The sequence below is a fragment of the Acyrthosiphon pisum genome, chromosome A1, assembly GCF_005508785.2.
Source record: "Acyrthosiphon pisum isolate AL4f chromosome A1, pea_aphid_22Mar2018_4r6ur, whole genome shotgun sequence".
NCBI lineage: Eukaryota > Metazoa > Arthropoda > Insecta > Hemiptera > Aphididae > Acyrthosiphon > Acyrthosiphon pisum.
In genome coordinates this window covers 83,755,136-83,762,038 of record NC_042494.1, presented here as the reverse complement: position 1 = coordinate 83,762,038, position 6,903 = coordinate 83,755,136, and the positions used below count along the sequence as shown (strand labels likewise).

Here is a 6,903-nt window from a genome sequence, read left to right as displayed (position 1 = left end):
GAAAACTGCTGCAGCGGTTTGTGCAGAGTATATTATTATGTCCTGAAGTTTGACCTTTTCCGAAGAGACTACTAATGGACACGGCCCTTTGCAAACGGAACATCCGTTCGCCTCACTAGTTTTCGGGTTTATTGCAATTTTGAGCGATTAAGCTTAGGTATAAAGAATTATCCGTTTAAGTACACAATTGTTATATTATATTCCAGAACAGCTTGTTGCTGTTAAGTGCAGTGTTCACTGTACAGATTAAATTCGTCAAAAAATTAAAACCGACTTAGGTGCTTAAAAAATAATTTATTTACTTATTAGTTATTGCTACAAGTGGTTTATTCGTGACATTTTGAACTGCATGACAAAATTGTTTTTCGGCACAAACACTTTTATTAGTCTTGCCGTGCCGTTTTAATGATACACATTTGATAAGTGATAACGCTGATAACCGAACTTAAAAAAATTGAGAAGTTACTATATCACTTAATGTTAATGTGTATAGGTACTTGATTCGCCTTTTAACAATGTTAGTAATAAGTACCTATTTAATATTACGTCAAAGGAAATTTTAAATACCTTTTTTTGCTTATAGCATTCTGCATTTCATATAATCATATTATAAAATAAACCTGAAAATTATCATGGTGGATTGAACAACAAAATAATAAATTCAAACCCATTGTAAAAGGTCTACTTATTTAATAATAATAATTGTATAATATAATATTATACGGGTCCGCTGCACAAAGGATCGGATCGCCAAATATACAGCAATAATAATAATGGATTATTTAACAAAAATGTCGCTGTGGAAACATTAAAAACAAAAAAAATTATACCAATTTCACTATTAAAATAGTAACGATGAGTAAATAACGCAAATAGCCCGTTTGGCCACTCGCCAGTGTGGCGGCCCATTGTTTTGGACTTTTACACATACTATTATGTCATGGACTATACAATAATGTACACTATATTCAGCGTATATAAACAGTTACATTGATAAATAATGGCAATAAAAGGCGTGGGAACTCGAAATCGGAGTAGAATGCAAATGGGAAAAAATGTTGAAGAAGGGCCAATTTCATGGTAATAATAACAATAATAATATAAGAACAGTAATAACTTGGCTTTTTCGGACGTACCCTCCTCATACATGCAGCTTTTTGAATATGGAAACCATTATAATTTCATACTGAACCTTGTTAGTATTTCTTTGATCAGATAGAGACGATATTCTACAATTTCCGTTTCCGATTTCCTTATGGTCTATAGTTTTAGTGTGTATGTGTTTTATATGTACCTATAACTTAATATTATAAAAACTTTTCAATAACTCGTCATAGTAATTAGTAACATTAACTTAACCGGTAATGTATCATTTATATATAATATAATATGATGTAGTTCAATAATATTGAACCTATTATACCAACTTTCATGCGGAGTGGAAAGCCTCCTCCCCCTATAATATATGCAAACGAAATCGGAAATACTAAACCTTAAATATTAAAAGCTTGTAATGAATAACATATAAATATGAAAAATAAAAATAAAATATCCTGTACATGGATTACATACAGCACCATCGTATTATAATATTATCGATAAATTAGATATAATTTAACACTATAATATACAATATAATATAATTGAATAACCTAGAATAATGGTTAAAATTTAGTAAAATTCAATTTGATTTTAACAACAACAAAAAATAGATTTGTATTAGTGAATACGAAAATACATGTCAGAAATGAATGCCTTTAGGAATTTTTTTAATTCTACAGATATCAAAAAACGAAGAATCACAATCAATTAAAAGAAAGTTATTGAAAATTACAATTCTGAATTCTTTATCACATTGTTCGAATGTCATACTCAGAAAAAGTATTAATAAAAAAAAGATTTGGTTACTATTTTATTACTGAATATTCGGTGAAGAAAATTTTAGCGAAGGTACAGTTTATCCAGAACTGGAGGTATATAATACCTATCACTTAGCTAATTTATTCTGTAATCAGTCGAATTATTGCGACACATATATTATTGGTTAAACACCATATATATTATTAATTCTGTAATCAAACCATTCCACTCTGGTGGTGCCGTGGTGCACACGTTCTTTGCTGTGTTATTTAAATTCCACTCCAAAAAAGTGTTTACAGATTAAAAAAAAAAAAACAGTTTTAACATTTTAAAAATACCACTGCTGTAGGACCAAAATTTATGCATTCGTCGACACAGAACCCGTGATCGACTCGAGCACTCCAAAAATCACCTACGCAGAGATATATTTTTGAACTCGTATAGCTTTTTGTAGACATCATCTCAAACAATAAATTAACCAAAACATTATGAACACATTATTTCAAATGAAGTAATAAAATAAAACTTGGATAAAACTTTTCGGAAAGAATAAAACCATTCCGTTACGTGGGATAACGTCCTGTTGAATGCATTGAACCGACCCATATTTTCGTGGTTATGGCCTGACAATATGGTTGGTTTTAATATTATTTTTATTGTAAGAACCAAATTTCAGCAATTGGGTACATAAAATAAAAGTTTATAATAGATAAAAATATTATTAAGTTACAAAAAAAAATAATCTAGGAACAAACTTTAAGCCATGCTTGTGATGGTGATGGAGAGTTACATTAAATTAAATTGTTATACAAGAACGTATACACAAAATATATACACATAATAATATATGCTGTTGGTATATACCTAATATTATAATAATCAATTAAATTACAAATAATTCGTATCTATAAAATAATATCGTTTAATAAAAAAACATTCCTTTGGAAAATTGTCAATACATAACTATACATCAGTATGCATATTCTTGTTTTGACAACACGCAGTGTACGCAGTATAATTTTATATAATTTTTTTTTAAATTATTCGTTTATTTTTATTCCGTAACCAGTTCCACGAAAACACCTATATAGTATATATTTTATTATCACATATTATTTGTTTGTACTCATATAATATACCTTGTTAATTTAATTATATTTTAAAAACATGTTCTATCGTAGATTTTCTTTTTTTCTTTGCTTTTTTGTATTTTGAAATAATTAATTTGTAATTTTTATTTGTATCTTTATTTATTTTTGTTTACCTACATTATGCACGTTTATTATACCTTAATAGAACTCAACTCATCCGCATTCAAGCTTATTTGCTTATAGGATGAGTTGCAACTTTGTATTTATTATCTATTTAACCATTGTATATTTATGCTGTTGCAATAAACTTTTATTATTATTATTATTATTATAGTTTAAAATGACAAAACACAAGATCAAAATACATATACAATATAATATACAGGTGTATAAACTATACCTAATATTATATTATAGTATATTATTATAGCCTGTATAGGTAGATCGTATATTATTATGAATTTGGTATGAATGAAGTAAATAATAACTCATTATTCATTATTTTTGATAGAATTTTAAATTTTTGATAAAATCCGTTTTAATTTATATGATTCAGAGTTCTGACACGCAAATATATTGTTAACAAATATTTATTTTATTAGTTCAGTGCAGTATTCTCGGTAATTCGACCCACTTCAAATTTTGAGTTATCAAAATCTTAATGTGTTATTGTTATTTAAAGGGGAATTTTATTTGTTCAAGTTGTCGAGAATTTCGAGTTATCAAGGTTTGAGTTACCGAGAGTACCCATACTGTGTTTTAATTAAACAAATTAATTTCCAATTTATAACTTTACACTTTACAGCATAAATATTGTGAAATATAAATTCAAACATTTTACACTCGGGTCCCTGGATGGTATGTCGTGTTACACATTGTCGGCTGATAATAATTAAATACCGTTTGTACAAAAGGCTCGAGTTGGTTTTACATATAATCGAACGGCATACGTACATCATACTACTCTACTCGACCATTTTTTTATTACTCAAAAACTATTTGTTCAACGATCGATATTTACGTTTACATAAAAATGTCAATAAAAATATTCTACTTCCATTAATATAAAACAAATAAATAAATATTCCAATGTATTTTCAAATTAAAAATATTTCCGCCGGTCGTGTAATATATTATGATACGAATTGATAGTGGTTTTACTCTTACTGCACAGGTTGTAGCTGGCAAAGAACAACCTACGCGCATGGCAAAAGTTGGATTGTGTATTGCAACATTTTCCAAAAAGAACAAAGAGTATGCACTGTTAAAATAATTACCCTGTATATACGAACAGATGACATAAATAAAATTAAAAAAAAAATAATAATACACAAATAAGCTTATTATAAATTGTAATATTTACTGACGTTAATTAACAACAATACGTCGTGCGCACGCCCTCTATACGTGTGTAATATTATTTTTATACAACTCACATAATTATCCCATTAAAAAAATAAAAATAAACATCAAGATGTATACCTATGATATATCCTAAATAGGTACCTCAGTGATATACGGATACGGATGCACAATAATTATGATGATCAGAAAAAGAAATACGAAAGACATAATATTATTTTCGAGATCACGTGTGGTGTTCCGATATAGGTATAGCCTTGGAGATATTGTTTAAAGAAATTTTCATAGGTTCATATGTATACCATAATACGTGATGTCCATTGTGTATCTACCGGAAATATAGAACCAAACAGAGTCAAAATAACCGGGAACCCAACACAAGTGGAAATGGAATTTCGATTTCGATCTTCAGCTCTCCCTTTCCCGAACTGTGCTGCACACGACTTTATCAATGTCACTGCATAAAACAATCACATAAAATATAAATTAATATACGTATCTATGTGTTATGATTTCGTGGCAATTAATTCATAAATTAATAAAAGTCGATCAATAAAATAATTACGACCGGCCGATATTAAATACTGAATTATGTGATGAGATAAAAATATCACACGCTTAGTGCTGAACCGCATTACCATATTGTGTGTCGAGAGTAATATGCTCCCTTCCCCTCCCCTCCGATAAATTAAGAGGTGCATATTTTAGTTTTTTTTAAGGGAAATTTGATCATAATGTGTTAGAATTCCCTTGCAGACGAATACAATATACTATTGTCCACGGAAACTTTTTTTCAAAAAACACTAAACTCGACTGCCAGTAGTTAAATTATTAATATTATACGGGTCGCAAAGGCCGAGACGAACAAAATTATATCACATAATATTAATATAATATTGTGATACACCGTATCGTATCATTCGTCGCGATGTTTTAACTGTCTCTGACCGACCCCGACTACTATATCTGCCGTATCGTAAAATAAGCCGGCCCGTCGCAATAATAATATTTTATACATAATTCATTTGTTGCAATAACTGTAATGCGTCGGTACTCGGTGACCATAGAAACACGAAAGTCGTTTAATCATTGAAGCCTATTTCGTTTATACATATTGCATATATGTATATATATATATGTGCAAACTGTTTCACAAAATATTACAACTCTTGATAATAGTCGGTATGTATACTAATAAATCGCAGATTCGAGATTATCTGGGTAGCAACATACCACTCACTTTACGTTTTAAAATAGTATATAATATTATATAATATATAAACGCTAAATCCTAATCTGCGAAATACGGTTCGGTCGAGCATTACACCTCGGTTAAGTCATAGCGTACATTCGACATTGATATTGGTATAAGTCAGCAGTTCTCAAACCGTGGTACGTGTAATAGTACGTGGTGGTATGCGAAAAGCCGAGTGTTGGTAATACGGACAATTACGAATCTAATATCCTTTTATTTTATATTTTTTTTCAAATACAAACATTATTGTTATCCACGAGTAATACATCAATGATAGCCGAAATCGAGTGACACGCACCGCAAGACGAACAACGTAGAATGTATATCATTTCTATTTACGTTCATCTGCCACACGCGAAAAGCGTTTTGCAATAAAATCTTAATTCTAAATTACTCTATACAGTACTACCTATAAGTATTAAAACATACTTAAAAAATAATTATATTATAGTATTATAAACAAAACCAAAGAAAATGTAATACTATAAACTCTTTCGAAACGAAACAAACTATCATTCGGATTAAGAGACCATCCGGCGAAGTGTTAAATATTTTTTTCCTATCTGCTTAATCAAACCAACCGGACGATCCGTTGGCTGGAGAGGTGCTTTTGAGATATTTTCGTTCGGCCCGCACAGATACTACATAGGTATTATATAGGTCTCTCGCTCGCTTATTATATTCATAGGTTCACGTATATATATAATATACATGTGAATATATAATATATATATTATATATTATGTAGGTACTGCCACAGCGGACGGACGACCGCTGCCGGAGGCGCATGCACGTCGTAAAAACCGTCGTCGCCGGGACAAAAGAAAACTTTTCCGCGTTCGGTCGTAAAACCTGTACAATAATAATGATAATAATAATGTATAATACGTATATGGAGCGGAAGAGGCCGAGTGCGGTGCAAGTCCGGGGCGGGCGACTGAGACCGCGAGCGGGAAAACGTACATCACAATAATACACCCGCGACGCACGGACCGTTTACTTCGCGGTCGTCGGTTTTACGACTTATCGGTGCGTACGCGTTTTATATAGGTGGGTTGTGGGTACTTATTTCGAGTTTCGGACTTATGTGTGTGTGTGTGTGTGTGTGTGTGTGTGTGTGTGTGTGAGCCTACATAATGATATAATATATTACATACAAGATGTAACGGAAAGACTTGACGAAAAAAATATATAAATGATGCTACTTAAACGTATGACAAAAATTGTTAAAATTATATGATTAGTAAATAATTCAAAAATATACTCATGTCAGAAAATTCGCAAAAAAATATTTTTAAAAAGTTACTACGTTCCAAATTCATTTATCAAAAAAAT

General features: G+C 30.4%; 1 long non-coding RNA gene across 1 annotated transcript; it reads left to right on the top strand.

The window, feature by feature from the left end:
• Window positions 1-836: 836 nt before the first annotated feature.
• LOC100573249 lies at window positions 837-4,811 on the top strand. The gene is made up of 3 exons (XR_511047.3): window positions 837-1,080; window positions 4,126-4,205; window positions 4,454-4,811. It is a non-coding gene; the product is annotated as an uncharacterized LOC100573249 (long non-coding RNA).
• Window positions 4,812-6,903: the final 2,092 nt, after the last annotated feature.